Source organism: Onychomys torridus, chromosome 17, assembly GCF_903995425.1.
Source record: "Onychomys torridus chromosome 17, mOncTor1.1, whole genome shotgun sequence".
Classification (NCBI taxonomy): Eukaryota; Metazoa; Chordata; class Mammalia; order Rodentia; family Cricetidae; genus Onychomys; species Onychomys torridus.
The window spans coordinates 4,266,571-4,284,524 of record NC_050459.1 but is presented as its reverse complement, the minus strand read 5'-3'; positions in this window follow the sequence as shown (position 1 = coordinate 4,284,524).

The following is a 17,954-nucleotide window of genomic DNA, read 5'->3' as shown; positions in this document are numbered from 1 at the left end:
GAGCAGCAGTTCAGCTGAGACCCATTTAGATGAGGACACAGATGCTTCCAGTCTGAGGAAACAGGATCAGCTGAGGAACTGGCGAGGTGAGATGGCTATGGCTTGTTCTGCTTCTCTAATCTTCCAGCAATCACCCCAATACCCAGCTCCAGGTTTGTTTTCATTAATAAGACCTTTTAAGATTCCTGCTACGTGTGTGTGTGTGTGTGTGTGTGTGTGTGTGTACTCACATATGACAGAAGGGAAGGATGTACACCCACTAACACTTACCAGTGGACTCAAGGGGAGAACTTGAAAGATTCACTCCTCTCCTCCCACTATGTAAGCTCCAGAGATCAAACTCAGGTTGTCACGTTTGGCAGCACGCAATCCTTTACCTGAGGAGTCATCTTACTAGGCCACTTTTTTTTATTTTTAACCCTAAGTTATACAGACTATTTGATGATCAGTTTTAAGCACTTTCAATGCTCCTACAGTTTCAATTGTGGAGTCATAGAAACAGCATATATTGAAAGAAGTAGCAGAGTCTAAGTCTTTAGACTTTGTATTCTATTGTCCAATACAGACTTATTTCACACAGCACATTTTACTATATTAAGTATATTAACTTCCATCTCAAAAGACAAACAAACAGCCAAGATTGCATGGGAGATGTAGGACATATCTATGAACAATGACAAAAGTTGAGTTTGTTTAACTTCATATTTTATTATGAAAAAAAAAACTTTAAGATATCTGTAAAATATTCCTTAATTCAATGTTTCTACACATAATTCTCAACACAACAGATAGCAAATCATCAAAATCTAGTTAAGGCAAGGTAAGGGAAAAATAAAGAAATCCACTTCTAATTATCCAGCAATTTGCTTTAATTTAAATCAGAGTCTAATTTGTTGTCACAGTAGCTTAAGAAGGGCTGCAAAATCAAATGTGATGTGCACTTCTAAGCCAAAGGCTAGACCTGTGCATATGAGGTTGTACTACCTAAGTCATATTTCTGGAATTACAATGTATGTGTCTGCATATATATATATGTGTGTGTGTGTGTGTGTGTGTGTGTGTGTGTGTGTGTGTGTCCCTATGTGTTTTTTAATGTAGAAATCACTAAACATTAAAGAATTCAAAAGGGAAGCAAAAAAGCAGCCATCAAGAAAGTATTCTTTTTAGTAAAAAAAGAAAGAAAGAAATGAAAACTGATTTATAATACAGCACTGGTATGTGTCTAATCTGAAATAGTCCTTTTTATTAATATTGCACTAAATCCCAGGAAATTATACCATAGGCCACAGATTAGAGCCAAAGTACATACGAAGTCCGTTGATTCTGTTTATTAAGACCATACAAGGTCTGTGACCCTGCTTTGGTGAACAAACACCGGGCCAGCTGGCTCACAGGCATTCTTTTATATAAACCTGTTCACTCATATCTGTTAGCAACTTTTGCTTTCATTGGGGTCAGAGAAATCCAAAAACATGCAGGAACCCAGCCGTGGTGAGCAGGAGCATATTTAGTAGAGGTGTGTGTGTTGCAGTGTGCCAATTATCCCATCTACAACTGGGTGATAACCAAAACCGGGTTCTTGGAAGTGTGTGCCAAGCTGGTGATCCAGCACCTGGGAGAGAGGACACAAAATGAATTGCCCACAAGTGCTTTTATTTTCTTGAGAGAAAAGAAATTGGTTGGCTGTGAAAATGAAGGCATTCACTTACAAAAGAAAACATAACATGGAGGAGAAAAAAAATAAATGAAGTTTTCACAAAGCATAGTGTAAGGGGCAAAAAGAAAGAGTGATTCCAAATGCCTGCAATTGTCACTCAAATGACATATCAGGCCCAGGAAGCTTCTAACACTCCATCTTTGTCACTGGTACCAGTCCTAGACACAGCCCACATATTTGCAAAACAATTAAACTCTACATTTGTTCTTTCCTTTTTCATTTTCAGCCTCCATGAAAATCAGTAACATAGATTTAAATACCTTCAAAGCTTTTTTCCCTGAAGTCCTTATTGCCCCTTTCAAACACAGACTCTTTATGTCACACAGGTGCTCAGTATTTTTGGAATTTCAAATCCAGTCAGTGGAACAATTGTTTTAAATGGCACAGAAATTATAAGTCAAAGAATAAGCTCTGAAAATCAATTTATTTTTCTTCTGGTTCATTCTCATTGTGCACAATCTTGGGCCTCTTAAGGACAGTTTCTCTCAGTGATCATATACTTTGAACTCACCCACACCCTTCCCTGTTCTTTTGTCTTCTTATTAGTCTCTTTCCCATTCCCGTGATCTCATGTAATTATCAACAAATTTATGTTTCTAAAAATTCTCAATCTACACATGAAAGAAAAGCATTAAGTATTTGTCTTTCTGATCTTTATCTTTCGCATTCATTCTCCAGCTCAAACATAGCACAAAGGTTCTTGTATGCCATGTTTACTGCAGTGTGGTTCACAATGTCCAAGTTGTGGAATCAGCTCAGGTGTCAATCAACAGAAAAGTGGATAAAGAAAATATGATGTGGCAACTTCTAACATGGTGCTTAGAAGAGAACCCCAGTGGCACCTCACAACAATTTATAATACCTTCCAATGCATGTCATAAATATAACCCAAATGTATAGAGAAATACTGATGTCCTCCTCATATGCACAATGCCCTATTGTCTGTGGGTACAGACTATTTAGTTTTGCAGAGTTTGGTATTTTTTGGAGGCTGAAATGCTAGCAGAGGGACCTGAGCTTGATCCCAGGAAACCATACTGAGAAGAACTAGGTAAACTTACAGTCATAGGGCTAGGGAGGTGAGGTTAGATACACTCTTTGGGGTCTCTGATTATTAAGTCTAGCATCTTTACTGTTGTCTTAGCTAATAACAGAAAATTGTGCTTAAAACAAGGTAAATTGTCCCTGAATAATGACAGTAAAGTTGAACTTTGATGTCCTCATGAATTATGAATGCACACACAGGTATACCTACACAAACAGGAAAATGCACACACACACACACACTGATATTTTATTAAATTCCTGCAGATGACGACACACTATATCATGAAAGTTAAGAGGAGATTTGTTGTTGAACTATTGTGGTAGCCACAGGAGAACCTCAGGCAAGAGGCTTGTCCCACTAAGAATTTCCAAAGGTTGTGCCTTAGAGGCCTCTGATAGTTTAGGGGTGAAGAGTTGTGCCCCCTGAAAATATATGTTGCAATCAGGATCTTCACAGAATTTAGAAGTAGAAAGTTGGAGGAAGTAAGGTGATCTAGGAGTTTAGAGTGGGGTCAATGTTCCTTTAATGAGCTTATAGGGGACCAATCTGCCTTTTCTAGAAAATAAAAGCAGAGAGAAATAGTCGTCTTTGAGCAAGACACCAGGCCCACCCAGATACCAAATGTGCCAACACTTTGACCTCAGATTTCCCAGCATGCAGAACTGAGCAACAAACCACCTTTATGTGAAGTTTTTATAGGTCTGGCAAACCAAGAAGCACCACAGAAACCAGACTTGCCTGCTATTTCTCACAAAAGGTAAGTGTGGTGGTCCTAGTTATAGGTTCTGTCAGCAGACTTAAGTGGCTTAGACTCTCCACTTCCCAAGCTTTGCTGCAGGCTGGACCTCTAGTCAGTCCTATCTCTATCCATCTCCTTCAAGATATCTGAATTGTATGCACGCTGGACCCTTCCCAATGAACATCTCATTGTCTCTGTCTCTCTCTGCCTGTGTTTGTCTTTCTCTGCCTCTCTGTGTCTGCTTTTAACCTTTGTCTGTTTGCCTGCCTGTGTGTGTGTGTGTGTGTGTGTGTGTGTGTGTGTGTGTGTGTGTGTGAGAGAGAGAGAGAGAGAGAGAGAGAGAGAGAGAGAGAGAGAGAGAGAGAGAGAGATTTTATGATTTCATTTCTTGGACATTTCATTTCATCTTGATGTCTGCTTTCTCAGGAACCCAAACACATCATATCTTGCTTTCTTTCTTCTTGTGTTTGCTTTTAGAGATTTTAAATAGTTACCTTGTCCAACAAAAAACTACAATCTAACAAGAAAATCGAAAATTTTAGTGTAATCTGAATGTGTCTGGAGAAGGATTTAACTTTTAGCTTCACAGCTGGCTTCTGTGTCATAAACCTTGCTTCCAGGGAAGTGGTTCACTGGCATTTGAGGAACAGGCATCATAGACTGTCACAGCATCAGTCACCATTCCATCTTCCATATGCTATGAGCTCAGACTTCTGTTCCTTCATACAAGCAAGGTCAGGTGCATCCTTGGAGAATACTGACATCAACTCCAACTCAATGAACTGCTCAGACTTCACATAAGTGTCAAATAGTCTTTTCCCTGTCTCCATTTATTTACCACCTGCTTCCTGTGATAGAGCCACATAATGTGATTGTATATTCTCAATTACTATAAATTTTCTCAGAAACCATTAACTACCTCTAAGGATTTTGTTTTATTCCTTGACCTATAGTTTTTTATGAAATAATGCTCACTATTTGATACTGGTAATTGCTGACTTAAAAAAGCAGCAATAAATAATAAAAGCAATAACAGTAACAAAGTCCCTGAGCTACTTCAGTATCCTGCACCAATCCCTTTCTGAATTCCAGACTCTCACACAAGCCATGTTAGCCTCCAATCAGAGGTACTTCCATATATACAAGTTCCCAGCTGTCTTTTCTACTCTTCAATGATTTCACTGTTTACCAAGAACTGAACTCTAGCCTCCATTTTCCATTATTATTACAAGTTCAGTGGTACAAGGACATTGAGCTCTATCATCCACTGCCAAATCAATGACAGTCAAATCAAAGTATTTCACACACAAATCAGCACATGGAGGTCTTGTAAATCAATACCTCTACTCAAATTTTAACCATGGTAAACTGCCTCTTGGAACTTTCAAATAAAATTGTGTCTGCTTTTTTCTACCATGTCCCTCCTAATCTTGGTCCATTAGTTGTTTACATAGGACACTAGATTAAAGTTCCTTTGAATAGATAATCTATTCACTATGACATGACTAGTCCTCATATTTCAATTTAATAAAGATGTCCAATTCTATATCCTGCTAGTTAATTTTATTAACTACATTTTTATTATTTTATTCATATACTTATTTAATAATATTTGTTTTAATAATGCATTTATTCAAAAGACATTGGTTGAGTTCCTTATGTGTGTATTAAAAATGCAACATAGTTCCTGTCTTCATGGAGTTTCAGATATGCTTAGGACAATAACAGAGAGAGAGAGAGAGAGAGAGAGAGAGAGAGAGAGAGAGAGAGAGAGAGAGAGAGAGAGAGAGAAAGAGAGAATGAATGTAAAAAAAAAAAAACACAAATCTACACTGGCTATAGTGGTGTATGCTTCTAAACCAGGTAGCACAAGTGAGGCTGAGGCAGGAGGGTTGTGAGTATGAGGCCAGCATGTACTGGAGTAAAAGATTGCCTCAATACAATGAGCAATATTGTAAATTTAAGCTGGACAGTAGTGGCAGAGGTAGGCAGATGTCTGTGGGCCAATCTGGTCTGCAGAGGGAGTTCCAGAACAGCCAAGGCCATATAGAGAAACCCTGTCTCAAGAAAAAAATGTAAATTAAATGTAAGGAGTCATGCTTATAATGACTATTTGTGAATATTCTGTCAGAGAAAATATTCATGTCAAAACCTGAATAGCAAGATTATAGAATGTATTTCTGAAAGCATAAATTCTGTATTTTGGAAGGTGTAAATTTTATATGCTTAGGTAACAATGAGGATGGACTTTCATTGGTTCTCTTCTTCTCCAGAAACTAGATTTCACTTAGTAACTGCCAATTAGCAAATAAAAGCCATCACTGGAGATAAGAATATAGACCCCAGAGACCCCCAAGGCTCTCCATCTGCTCACTTATGTCTCTTTCCAATTCAGCAGAAGGAGGGATTTTGTAATTAATTGGGAAGCCAGAAGAGCAAAGGCGGGTGGTATTATTCAACATGCTTTCCCTGTGGTCTTCTCACCTGACTCTTGGAAGCAGTATTATCTGTGTAGAAGGGTGTGAGCCAGCCTCGCAATTCTAGGGAGTGTATGCTTCTTACTTGGAGGTCCAGGTGTTTTGTTACAGATCCTTGCTCCCATTTCCAATCCAGCTCAGGCACCAATCAGTTTCAGAACCATTTTATTTGTTTTAGAATGAAGAAGGGTATACATTTCATGTGGAATCTGCTACCAGCAATGAGTCTCAGTCTTATTCCTTGAGGAGGTGTGCTAGATTTGCACTGTGGTGGGTAGCCTGTGTAGAGTACCAAGTCCCTTTGCTCTTCCTCTGCTGATAGGACAAAGTCATGTGTAATGAGTTAATGGGGTCAGGCAGCCAGATCTAAAACTCTATCTCACTCTTCTATGGTTAGTTGGTCATGTGTAATGGATATCCCAGACAAGCTTGGTTGTTAACATACCAGGTTAGTAAAAATCTGATTCTGTTGTCATACTTTCAGTCCTCATCATGTGTTCCTTAAAACCATTTGAAACTTCACTTTTCAGTTCATCAATTTGGACATTAGAGAACTTATTCACCAATCAAACAAACTTAGTAATGTCAAGTACTTTACTATATTCTCAATCTCCAGTATGAAAACATGTATTAAGAATTAACACAACCAAAAAGGAATATGTTGACAATAAATTACACAAACACACTCACACACACATTAACACACTAACACACACATAACATCCACATATAAACTCTCACACATACTTATGCAGATACTCCCACATACTCTCTCTTACATACACATAAACATTCACACACATACTCGCACACATATACATGTATTAACACTCACACATACATAATCACACATATACTCATACACACATATTCTTACACATACTCAGACACTCTTATACACACATACACACCACCACCACCACCAACAACAACAACAAAAACAGCGACAGCAGCAGCAGCAATGATTGGAATGAAGCAGAACACATCTCAAGGCAAAACAAACGATAAAATGGTAGGGTTAAGGGCTCCATATTACCTACTTATCAAAAATGAATGAACATCCCCAGTAAAAAGGCAGAGGCTGACAGAATGCATGATAGTATTGATCATAGTGGCTAATCTCATTGCCAAGTTCATTAAATCTTAGAATTACCCAAGCGATTAGTCCCTTGTCATCCTTGTGGAGACTAATTTTTGTTAGTTTAACTGAGGTTGGAAGACCTTTTTACTGTAGGTCATACTGTTTCTTAAGCTGGGAAACTGGACTTTATACAAAGAAGAAATTGATGTGAGCAAAGGCGTTCCTTGGTGTCATTTTATGGATGTTTTGACAGACTGTCTCAAGTTCCTGCTTCCTTGACTTATCCACAATAATGGACTAGAACAGAGAATTAGTAAACAAAGTAAACCATTATTTCCTTAAATCACTTTGGCTGGGATTTTTTTTTTTTTATTACAGCAACAGATCTAATTAAAGTATTGATTCACCAATTTCTGTATACATGATGCTTATTTTAGAACTAAATACAAAATATGTTGACAGTATCAGAACAAAATAAAGTAACCAAAAGAACAAAATATCTGCAACAATTTCAGGGCAAGAGTCAATTTTTCAAAATGATATAACATTTGATATATTGTGTGGGATAAGCAACCATGTCTCAAAGTCCTTAAAGAAATGCTTGTAGAAGCTGATGGTAGAAGTAGATTTGTTGTAAATTGGAGATATCATATCACTATCTCATCTTCAACAACTGACAGACATATAAACAAAGCAAATCAACAAGACAGTAAAATATTTGAATATTCTTATAAACTGGCCATCCTGAAGCAAGTCAGTGTAGAGAGCTGCGTACAGCCGCACCTCAAAGATGGCACCGGCTTCTGCCTTCCACCCTCCCAACTGTGAGTGCTCTCTGAGATAAACAACTCCTTAATTGGCTAAGGCTGAGAATCTGGCTTGCTTACATGCACCTGGACCTATTGGTAGTGCCCACGTGGCTGCTCAGGGGTGGCAGCTCATGCCTACTTAAGGGCTGGGAGAGGCTCGCCCGGAGAGAGACATCGCTTGTAACAAGGTCCTGAATAAACTGCAGAAAGAAGAGCCTGGTGTTGCGTCTTCCTTGCTGGTCAAGGCAGTTGCGGCAAGTCAGTAATTATATCTGCATGCAAATGACTTTGTAAAATGTACATATAGGCAAATATGTGAGTGCATAATGGTTAGATACAACCAGTAGTCCAATGCACAGATGTTTGTTCCAAGAGTACATAGGATATTCTTCAGGAAAGAAAAAATCAAATACTGGGCCACAAAACAAGTCTTGATGATAACAAAATGACTGAACTCTAGTGAGTAGAGAGATGGCCCAATAGGTAACAGTGCTTGGTGTTCTTACAAAGGACTGGAGTTCAGCTCCCAGGACCAATGTGGGACAACACTGCCTATAACTTCAGTGTCAGGGAAAGGATTTGCCTTGCAAGCATGGGGACACAAGTCTTAGATCCCTAGTACTCTGATCAGAGCCAAGCAATGAGCAAATGTGTCTGTAACCCCAGCACTACAGGGTCAGAGACAGATGGATACTTTGAGCACCCTGGCCTGTCTCAACATAATAAGACATCAAAGAGTGATGGAGAAATAAACCTGATGTCCCTCTCTGGCAATCAAGCTCAGGGGTGAGAACACTGGAAAGCACAGCTAGAGAGGAGAGAGTGAGTTAGTGAGTGACAGAGAGAGAGAGAGACAGACAGAGAAAGAGAGAGAGAGAGAGAGAGAGAGAGAGAGAGAGAGAGAGAGAGAGAGAGAGAGAGAGAAACTTGTTTCCCAAATGGAATATGGTTTGTATGGCTTCCTATTTGTTCCCCATGAGGCACAAGACATTGTAAAGTTAGGGGTTAACTTCTACACTTCTGTTTTGTTTTGTGTTTATTTTCATTGTGACTCTTATGGGAAAGATGAACAATGGAGTAAGGTTTCTAGTTTTCTACCTAAGCTGGTTATTGTAGTCAACATTCTTTCACTGTCAATATCTGTTCAGTCCCTTATGCTGTCACTTACAACATCTTCATGTCTGGGCAAATGCCTTCATCCCTATGTGAACATCTTTGAATTTGTTTCAAGGTTGGCAGCACTGTCATCATTTTACTTTGGAAATAAATTCATATATTCTCTGTGTCCTTATGGATGGTTCTCTTGGACTCAAGAGAAATCAGCTGGTTAAAAGGAAAACAGACATTAAATGATTCCTGTGAAAGAACATCTAATTATGTCTAACCATTTTGTGTTATAGTACTTATCTTTCCCTGTTATCTTCCTGCATTGCCTGGCCTTGTGGTGTGCTCTCCAATGTTAAATATGCCTCTGGTGTCTCCATGTGTTAAACTTCTCGGTCCCAAAGAACTAACCTATATTTATCAAATTATTTTTGTGATCTTTGTCAAAGATTTGTAACAGAAATCAGTGTAGATAGTAAACAATGCCTTTATAGCCAAATTTGTTTCTATTGCCCTGATAAACTCTAAACTACACTGCAAAATAGAAATGTAATAACCTGGACTTTGAATTTTCAGTTAGTTTAAAAATCTAAAATATCAATTTTGTGGTTTTCCCCACAGTCAGAAAAGTACATAGGGTTAGTACCTTAGAAGAAATAGAACCTGGCCACCATATTACTTCAAATTCATATGATTCAATATCCATGTTAAAATGATGTTGAGCTTGCTACTGGATTTCTACACATGACCTTTATTAATAACAATCAGACAAAGCAAGGCTTACAATGTGTAGTAGGATAGGTCCATAGGGCTGAGAAAATTGACTTGAGTTTCCAAGGCATGCACATAACATACTTCCTCATGAGTCAACCTGGAGTCTGCCTGAAGGCCTACCAACAGGTACTGTCTGAGTTCCTGGTCACTGTCAGAGTTACTGATCATGCCCAGCCAATGAAGGAAAACTACACAATACCACCAGATTGTGACAAAGACTGGGTGCTGGGAGAAGGGTGTATAAGTCTTCCCCATTATTAAATAAAGGACTCCTCTGTTTGCCTTCAACTGACTCCCAGTGTCTGCTCCATTGATGCCATGCCATCTCCAAGGGAGCCATTAGGATCCAGCAATAACATAGGAAATACCTAATTTCTTTCTGAATTTTGATAAAATCTATTTCTGATTCATCAGACAAGTACAAATATGAAGTTTTTAAGGCCTTATGTAACCAAAATGTAACTTATTCAGAAGACCTACAGGGAAAGACTTAGCTGCTAGTACAGTTCTGATGTATTTTAGAGTAGTCATTGTTATATATAAATAGAGATATACATAGAAGTTGAGAGGTTTTATATAAACTAGCTATGAAATAAATATTAGTGAGTTGGAGGGAAAAGATGCAGGTTAATCCTTATGGTCCCTTTGTAAGTCATCTTTCAATGACTGTAACAAATGTCAAGGTAATTAAAATTATAAAGAACAAAGCTTTTATAACTAAAAGTTTCAGAAATTTTGTGGCCTGTTATATTGGTCTCATTTCTTTGGCACTGTGGTGAAACAGTACATGCTGCTAGCCGGCAGTCCATAGTAGAACTCACCCTTGACCTCATTGCTGGGTGGGAAAAGGAGAGGGAGAAAAGAACATGTCCTCACAATTCCCTTTGAGGTCATTATCCCAAGGATAGGAAGAACTTCCACTAAGTGTCACCTATTAAAGTTTCTACCACTCTCAGTATCTCTGAGACAAAACATTCAAAACTGGTCCTTTGTGGGACATTTAAGAACTAAGCTATAGCTATTCCGGTTGGATAAATATGGCCCACACTGGCCACCTAAACAACTAGGGTGCAGTAATTCCACTCCATAAAGAAGGCTATGAAGTGAGCCATATCTGATGGTTTAATTGGAAACCTACTGGTGTTTCATTTAGAAAGAAAATCAATATAACCTCTATACTCCCAAAATGTCAAATTACTTTGCATGGTAAAACAACATGTGTTGCTGCATCATACCTGTAAAGGTGTGAAAAGCAATTTTAATTACAAACTAAACCAGTCTGAGAAATGCATGTCTTTTACTAGGTTATCAGGAAAGATCCCTGAATAATAGAAACAAGACTGTTAAATACTATCAGAAATATTATCCTGTGCTGTCTAAAATCAAGTGGCACAACTTTCCACTAATTCAACTATTTGACTCCTTAATCATAATGAATTGCATTCCTTCAATACTTAAGGCTATAAATTTACCTTAATAGTGAATCCAAGAGTTCTGTTGACTAATTAGCATGAACTCATTTTCCTACAATATTTGTATTTTGACCTGCAACTATCTTTATCTATTGGCATATATGCATAATTTGTATCTATATCCAATCTCTACTGGTCGAGCATTCCTGTGCTATCTTTCTAGCAGGTTTAGAATTACAAGAACTATTTTAAAACTGACCATTTTATCTGTTTCGTTGCCAGTCACTATGTCTTGCTTTTTTCTAACTCTCATGACTACGCTGTCTGGTATTGATGTAAACATTCTGGATTTACCTTTAGAAAACTTTTAGTACTATATCTTTTCATTGTAAGGTCAGCTTATATATATAATTAAATTTTAGACACATAAAGTTTGATTGTATGAATATATTTATTAGGTATACATATATTATTTAGAGTATGTATGCAATGAATATGCTTGGTATATTCATACCATTTGGGTTATTTATATCATCCACTCCTCCTTCATCTTCATTCTTTGCTTTATTTAAATATTTTTTTCATTTATTTTACGTATCAACTGCAGTTTCTGCTCCTTTCTCTCTTTCAAGACTCCCCCCCATTTCTCATCTACCCTCCTACATAGTTAGGGAGCCTCCATGGGACTTATCTAGGCCCTTTGCATGTTTGTGATAGTTGGTCTCTATGTAAGACTCCTAGTAGTGAAATCAGGACCCTGATGCTTAGCTAGCCTTTGAGAACCCGTTCCCCATGCTGGATTATCTCATCCAGCCTTGATGCAAGGGGAGGAGCTCATTTCTGCCTCAACTTGATGTGCCATGCTTTGCTCAAACCCATGGGAAGCCTGTCCCTTTCTGAATGGATACGATTTATATTTAATGTAATTATTTTTTATAATAATTTGAAATTTATTTGAAATCTCATTGATTCTCTACATTCTACAATTATATTTTCTTTCTCTCTCCTGCAGGCTATTTGAGTATTGCTGAGAATGAATTGGATTTATTGATACCTTTGCTTAAATAGATCTCATCACATCTTTTTGTAGTCTCCTGGTATCAATACGTTACAAATAAAACCAAATGGTAGACACAAACCTTCAAGTAATATTACTCAATCTGCCCATAATATAGTACTGTTAAATATCATTCCTACCTAAATGCAGAATCACAACATACACTACTATAATTTTTGATTTAGCAATAACATTTGATATAAAGAACTCAATGACTTAAGAGAATCCTTTTTATTTTTATTTTCCTCTTCCTTCTTGGTTTTTCAGATTCTGCTTTTCTGTTCAAAATCTTTTTTCAACTTTTTTTTTATTTTTCTAGTTTTCTTCCACTTGAGAATACTTTGAATTTTCTTTCATTCATAAATATTAATTTTCTCAGTTAAGGAGACTGGGCTCACAATTCTTTTCCTTGCAGCAAGTAAAAAATATCATTTCCTTTCATTGGCCTTCTTCACTGGAGAACTTTTTCTTCTTCTGTGAGAAACTCACTGACATGTAAACTGCTTGTCTTATACATGTGTGCTCCTGCTCCTGCTTACAAGACTCTTGTGCTTTTCGAGAATTGACATGATCTCTATCACTCCTTCTTCCTCCTGCTTGTCTCTCTCAGATGAGTTTATTTTGTTAAGAACTCATTTAAGTCCTTAAAAAGCTCAGCCAATAAAAAAAATACAGGATCCCTTTTATTAATTATTTCAAGAGATATTCATCAACCTCTCCTTTATATTCTGTGTAGGTCCCCAATTACATGGATGTTAAATTCTTCTATATTATTCTCAGAGATTCCCCAGATTGTGTTCATTATTGTTTCTGTCTATTGTCTTCTTTTTTCATCTGTGTTACACCTTACTTTACATTCCGGTTCCCTGATTTTTTTTTTCTCTCTTCACTGCATGTTTTTTATTATATACTGAGTGTTTTACACCAGAGTCATATTTTTGGCAGTTTCGTGTGTGTGTGTGTGTGTGTGTGTGTGTGTGTGTGTGTGTGTATAGATGTAGCAGCTTCTTTTATTTATTTAAATAAATAAAGCTCAGTAATCAGTCAGATATTAGGGTATCAACCTAATAGAGATGCCAGAGCAATGGAAAAAATGTTCAGCTGCCCTCCTCTCCCACTTCCTAGATCAAAAAAGTCCTGCGAGTCCTTCTGACACCCTCCTTATTCCTCTGAGTGTGTCTTCATCTTTCTCCGAGTCTTCCAGAAAACTCTGGTTTATTCCAGACCAGCTGAAAGTGGACTCTGACCTCTGAATCAAAGTTTAACTCCGTTAGTGGTTTCAGATCAAGAATACTAACGTATCTCCTCCAACATGCAAACATACCTACAAACATACACACACACACACACACCACAGACACACACACACCACAGACACACGGGGAGGACTGCGCACACACACACACACACACACACACACACACACACACACGGGGAGGACTGTGCACAAACACACACACACACGGGGAGGACTGTGCACACACACACACACACACACACACGGGGAGGACTGTGCACACACACACACACACGGGGAGGACTGTGCACACACACACACACACACACACACACGGGGAGGACTGTGCACACACACACACACACACACGGGGAGGACTGTGCACACACACACACACACACACACACACGGGGAGGACTGTGCACACACACACACACACACACACACACACACACACACACCACAGACACATGCATTCTGATCACATCCATTTCTCCTCAACTCTTTCATATTCCTCCCAAACCCAATAAACTCTGAACCCCTCTTCCCTTCTTACTAGAGTCATTGGTTTTGAGGTATCTGCTTTCTTAACTCTGAGTGAATAATAAGAAGCAAAATGTAGATGTATTTCTAAACAGTCTTATTAAATAAGAAACACACAGCCAAATACAGGGGTGAAAGCCATAGAGATAAGCGCAATAGCTGCCAACTAACCTTAGCTCACCATGTCCATGTCACCCTAACTTCACAAGAGAACCTCTTCCTGTCTAACCTGCAACTTTATTGCCTTCCTGTTCTGCCTTCTCATTGGCTCTAAGCCCAGCAACATCACTTCCTCATCATCACTGCCTGTCTATACAGACCATGCTTGACTGTGTCCTAGAACACATAAAGACTCTGCCTGTCATGTGATCAGATTAAGGGCATGTGCTACCACCACCTGACTTCTGTTTATGGCTGGCTCTGACCTCTGATCTCCAGGCAAACTTTATTTATTAACACAAGAAATAAAATATCACATTTCAGCACCAATAAAATATCACCACAGCAAAAAGTTTTCTATAACATTCATCATTTTGTTTTTTTCTCAGGACTAGGATATTCAGTTTCTCTGTTTCTTTTTGTCTCTGCCTCCCTTCTTACATGAACCTCTATATATTAATGTGTGCTCATGTATTTGTGTTTTGTTTCTTTATAGTAAAAGGAATAAGCAAAGATATACTGACTACATTTTCCTGGAAAGTGTTTATTTTAAAAGTTATGTGAAAATGCACTATGCTGAATTATAAAGGAATAAGATCATACAGGAATTTAGTAGACAATCTACCAGAAGATTTTACGACCCATGAGGTGATGAAGAGGATACTTTAGGGGAAAATCACTAGAAAAATACTTTGTATTATTAAACCCCCATCACCATCTGCACACACTGCCAGATGACTGAAGGATGTAAGACCACAATGTTAAGTTCAGTACTCCCTGGGCAAAGGATCGATCAATAGCTCATAATTCTCAGACCTCTGCTTCTTAAGTGGGTGGTCAACAACAGCCAGTCCACTTGGCAGACTATGAGCCATAAATTATGTTTTCCTGTTGGAAAATTCTGCTCATAACATTGCAGGACATCACTTAGAATACAGTTTTCCAGAGCCTTTCTTGTGGACTCTGTTTTGGAAATTATATCAACACTTGATGCTCTCTCTATACAGCACTTCCCTTGGCAAAGCATAATGCTTCTCTGTGTCCTCATTCCTATTACATTGACATTCATGAATACAGAAAACCTCCCAGATTCAAAGAAAATCAAAAAGTTAAAAAAATTAATATGTCATTGACCATTTTCAATGTGATATACTGACATTTACAGAATATTTGGAAATTATTTTGTCATTGTTTCTATGGAATAATGTTACCTAGAAGTCCTGGGATTTCTAAGAATAGGCTTATTAAAATACTTAATTTCATGATCTATTATAAATGCTTGATAGCATATGTTTCCACTCATTTTTAATGATCTCATTTTGTATATTAGTGAGTTGCTGATAAATGATTTTGTTTTGAGCTCTGTCAATATTGATAACTCCACCAAATTTGTAAAAATTCTGAAATGGGAGTTTAAACAATTTACTAATAGCTGTATAATATTGAAGAACTGATTATACAGATGCCTTAACTAAATTCAGTCTTATTGAATGTAGGATCAGAACAACATTTGAACACACACACAACACAATGCTACACAATAAACATAATAAAGAAGATAAAGTATTTAGATTACAAAGAAATAATATAATATGATTTCCCAGCAATTGAACTTCAAAGAGTTGCCTGTTGCAATGTAATTATTTTGAGGTATTGGTCTTCAGAAGAAGAAAGTTGGGGCTGCATTTTGTTGGCCACAGTTTTAGAGTTGGATTTAAGTTCTTAGCTACTATGCATTTGAAAAATGCACCTAGGAGGAAACTGAGTCAAAATTCCAGTGTGAATCAACAGTGTAACTTTGTAGGAATTGACAATCACAGAGACATAGGAATTATCAACCTATTTTCACATAACATTTCAACTTTGTAGATAGTTAAGGAATTTACATAATATTCTTATTTTATAACCAGCATTTAAACACAGGCCACTTCCATTTTTTATTAATCTTTAAAAAATAAGGTCTTAGATATGTTCTGAGGGGTTAAGAAGTAATTACACAAACACAAAAAATTATGTATCTTTAAAATAAGTATATTCTTAATTCCCTTTTTTTGGCCACAAAATAATTATATTGGTATTGAGCCAATGTGATGAAAATATGTTTGGATGATGTTAATACATAGGAAATTTATTTCCCTTATTAAAATAAGCTACTGAATATATATAGCATTCTTTGTATTCCAAACATACAGCTTTTCATCTTCTTTGGATTGATCTGAGTACTTTCCTTGAAATGTAAGAAAATCCAGTGCAATTTAGAGAACTAATATTTTGGCTCAAGACCTTTGACAATTTTTATGCAATACATCTGTAAACAGAATGAATTCTCTTAACTCCAAAAATGTGAACTTCAAAAGGTCCATGAAAGATGCATTGCATTCTAGCTAACATATCTGTCATGCATAAGAACCAGTTAACTAATTTGCTGGCTTCTGGTAATTTTTTCCTTAGAAGCCATATATAATTCTTTGAATTCATACTCATAAAAATCTGTTGATGAGATTCAGCTACAAAGGAGTATTTCCTGACTCATAATATTTCAAAAAACACATTTCTGGAAACTTTACTATATTAAATCTTATTAATACAGAGGTCTGGAGCAATCATTACTGAGTTGTCATCAGACGCTACAGAGCATAAATCTAAACAAATACGTAGAATATAAAAAGCATTCTTTATTAAAACCACCTTTGTTTCAGGCTCTATTGCCTCAATATGTGACTTTGGTTTGTTTAAAGATCCTTTACATCATGTCACTGTAGCTGGACACTGCTAACTCGCATTCCATCAAAGCTGACACCAATAAAGAAGCAAACCTGAGAACATATACCTCTCCTTAAGATGACATTGGGTCAGCGTGAATGACCTAGGCATAGCTTTATTACAGGGTATGGAGGACAAACAGTCCTATGATTCAGATAATTAAATATCATCAGTATATCTATGATGGTTTTTGATTGATACAACTATCTTGTCGTCCCTCCCTCACACATACTTTTTTTTTTCTTCTTTCTAATCACCTCTTATCCTTCAGTATCAAATTACTAAGGATGGAATCATTTGGTAACTAAATGTCCACACTTTAAGGAAAGTCATTTAATCAAATGGACCCGAGATTTATATGTATTAGTGGTTAACTTTTTTAGCTTGCTTAGAATGCTGACATCTGATCCTTGCAAATTGCACGAGTTTTTAAAATGTGTTTCCAAGGGAATGAAATGCCTGAGCTCCTGGGCCCCATGGACTGTTAAATGTGATTTGATACAGCTCATATTACTGAAAGGTAGAAACAGTGTCAGCAGGGGCAAAATCAACTTTTTATACAACTTATTGTACATAGCAACCCATGAGCTAATAAAGTCTGTATGAATACTTTGCCACTGTGCATAATCATCTCTAAATATGAGTTTCACATCTTAAATACAGCAGTCCTCACATATCCTGTCATAATTAAACCTGATTTCAGCACTGCTCACTAAATTCCTAAACTAAAACACAATTGTATACAAGTTTCCAAGACTGTAATGAGCAAAGAAGGAATGCCCAGTGCTGTTTTATTTCAAAACAGGGAAGGCACCATCTGCTTTACCCAAATGAGAGGAAGGCAAAGTTCATCTACCTTGCAGCCACTGACATGCACTCTGAGGTTCGGTTGAGTAAGCATTTCTAAATTGGGGTGTCAGAGTCAGCCAGCTGTCTTGAAAGGAGGAAGAGACTTTAGTTAAAAGTGGCAAAGTATTCGAGATTGCAGATCATTTTGAGGTTTATCATTCCTTCAATACTCATTAAATGTATCA